The sequence below is a fragment of the Dendrobium catenatum genome, unplaced genomic scaffold (genome assembly GCF_001605985.2).
Source record: "Dendrobium catenatum unplaced genomic scaffold, ASM160598v2 fragScaff_scaffold_86, whole genome shotgun sequence".
NCBI classification, from domain to species: Eukaryota; Viridiplantae; Streptophyta; class Magnoliopsida; order Asparagales; family Orchidaceae; genus Dendrobium; species Dendrobium catenatum.
The window spans coordinates 377,093-380,166 of NW_021318548.1; positions in this window are offsets into that span (position 1 = coordinate 377,093).

The following is a 3,074-nucleotide window of genomic DNA, read 5'->3' on the forward strand; positions in this document are numbered from 1 at the left end:
TCAGGAAGAGATCCTCTAAGCGCTCAAGAGAGTCTTGTACCTTTAAGACTTTAGCTCAAGTAGAGCGAGCCCGCCGGAGACTGACTATCTAAGGAGCACAATTTCCATGCTTCCTCTCCCCCCAAAGGGAGTCCTTTACCCTTGCTTTGATTGCTCAAGGGGAGGAGAGGGCAGCAAGGATAGCCCATTCCCCACCATGCCCAGTCAGCTACTCGACTAAGAAGACTCCGAAAGAAAAACACCTCCAGAGGACAAGGACCTTCAGGAACATAATTCACACATGCACTGCACAGTCTAAGCAGACTAAAGAGGAGTATGTAAAACAATTAAAGGGAGTGATCTTACATTACTTCCAGAAAGAGGTGTTGAAGGAGGAAGTGTCCGAGGCAAAGAATTTGACCCCACCATTTGTCAGGTAAATAAAAAGTATGTTAGACAGCTTGCTACTTCAGTGCTAGTTGATGGATACCATTGGGTGCCACACCCTCCGACCTCTAAAATAGAGGGTATTGTGTTGATTGGGTCTGAGAGAGGCCACCATTCTACTGATAGACCCCTGGTACCCCCTCCTAAACCTGTAAAGTTGGCCTCATTGATTGTTAAGCCAAATGGGGTTGAGACTCAAAAATCTGTAGATGTTAAGGGGAAAAGACCCAAGTCTCCTGAGAAGAAATTTGTGCCAAAAAGAACTAAGTTAAAGAGTCTGTCACCACCTCCTAGAACTTCTAAGTTCATTCTGAAGCTCCAACGAGTTCCAGTCAACCCTACTCCAGTTTCAATTGACTTGATGGATGTCCAGGATAGTACCCCAGTTGTTACAGTTGGCAGTCCTCACACAACCAGTTTAGTTCAAGATCCAATAGCCACCACCACTATTATCCCAGTTGATGATCCCCAATGTCTGAGTGTCATTCCTAGGCTCCCTAGTGAGGTGTCTGAGGACCTTATCTTGCCAGATATAGGAGTCATCACTTTACAAACTCCTGCTTTTCCCCCCGAGGTATATGTCCCTCACCCTATAGAGGATGCCACTCTTCTGACGGCTAGTTCTGGGATAGTCGAAGAGGAGAGAACAGACCAGGACCTAGAAATGAAAGATGAACCAATTTCGGAGTCTCAGTCAGATCCTAATCCAAAGCTTACAGAAATTATTGCCCTACAGGATTCTGAAGAACTGTTTGACATGGCTGAGTATAAAGGATACTTACCCCTCGATCCCAAGTCAATTGGGGATAGACCGGTCGAGGAGGTAGTACAAAAGATAAGGAACATCTTGTTTAATAAAGAAGGAATGGCCTCTTTTGACTCAGATCTGGATGATCTCCTTGGAGATGAAGATGATTATGTTGGTAGCATTTGTATGGTTGAGACCAAGGGGTCTAATAAAGAAGCTGAACCTAGCAAGCATCGAACCGTTAGAGATGAGGATTCACCTGCTGTCCAGTTAGATTCAGACGAGTCAATAAAAGCTATAGATGAGGAGCACATAAGAAACTTGGAGGCTCAGCTAGCAGGCATGATGTCATAAGTTAGAAAAATGAAAGAAAGGTTGGATAAATCACAGTAAGAGTCCCTTAAAATCCAGTAGTCAGCTCGAGAGATCACAGAAAAGGCTAAACGGGCAGAATCTAGTTCCAAACCCCTCGAGTCACCACCTGTAATTCTTCCTTGCCCATCAGAAGCACCTCCAGTCTAGCCCACAGTTTCTACCACTCCTCCAATTCCACCCGAGAAAGATATTAAACAACTGATTGAGGACCAGGTAAGGGAGGCTTTGGCCCTTTCACAAGGGACCGTGTCTATTCCAAAGGGTAGACCCTACCCCGAGGAATATGACTCAGTTCCTTATCTAAAGGGTTTTGTGCCAATGACATTTAAAATTTTTATTGGAGTTGAAAACCTGAGACAGCATCTAGCCCACTTCCGAGTGAGCTGTTGCAACGCGCAGGGTCAGATGCTCTACTGTTTCGCCAATTTGTGAGTAGTCTGTCCAGCATTGCTTTTGAGTGGTACGCCGATTTGCCCAATGGTTCTGTAAGAACCTTTTTGCGATCTAGAAAATCTTTTTCTAAAGAGATTTTTTGGAGTGCAACAATGCACCATTATGGGCGATCTTGTTGTTGAAAAGCAAAAGCTGAGAGAGTCTCTGGTCGAATACATCTTGAGGCGGTGAAACCTCTCGATGAAGTGTGAACCCTAGTTGCATGAGCAACATGCCGTGGAAATTCTTCTTAAGAATATTCATGGCTTGATAGCTTTTCTTCTGAAGGGTTTCACTATTAAAACTTCAACTTCTCAACAAGGATAGCAATTTGCAGGAAGAGGCTCCTAGGATGCCATTCTTATGAGAGCAGTCTGAGGATAAGAAGGGTCCTATAATAGTGAAAACTTTTGAAAAGAAAGTTATGGTCTCAGCAGTTGATAAGGGAAAGAGGCCAGTGGTTAGTCAGCCTAGCACTCCACCTCCACCCCAGCCACCCCAGAAGCAGCGCTTTCAGATAGTTCCTCAGCATAATAGAGATCCTGCCTTCATCCCTTTATAGAGAGATTGGGAAAGCCTTATCCATTTAAAAGGGAATCAGTTAAAAAGATCTTTAAGAACTTGTTAAAGAAGCCTAATATTCAATTGCTAGAGGCTAGAAGACCTGAGGATGAGAGTAAGAAAAAAGATCCCAAGTATTGCCCATACCACCGGATGCTTAGTCACCCACTTGAGGAATTTATTGTGTTCAAAGATTGGCTTGAGAGGAACTACATCCAAGGTAACATTATAATTCCTAAAGAATACTTGGTCGATCCGGAAAAGGCCTTAGTCAAAACTATCTCAGGTAATCTTCTTAACTCTTCTCTTCCTATTGAAGATGGTTGAGACATTGCTTTGTCCCGGGCATTTAAAAAGTCGATTAATAAATCTTTTCATCTTTTTCAACAACTGACTACGATAGCCTAGGGCCCGGGGTGGGAAGTTGACCTGGACGCTTCGCAGAAGGATGTTGAGCCACTTTCCTCTCCAGTAGTCGTAGGAACTATTGAGAAATATGTAAAAGAAAAGAAAGAAGATTTTGTAGAGAGGA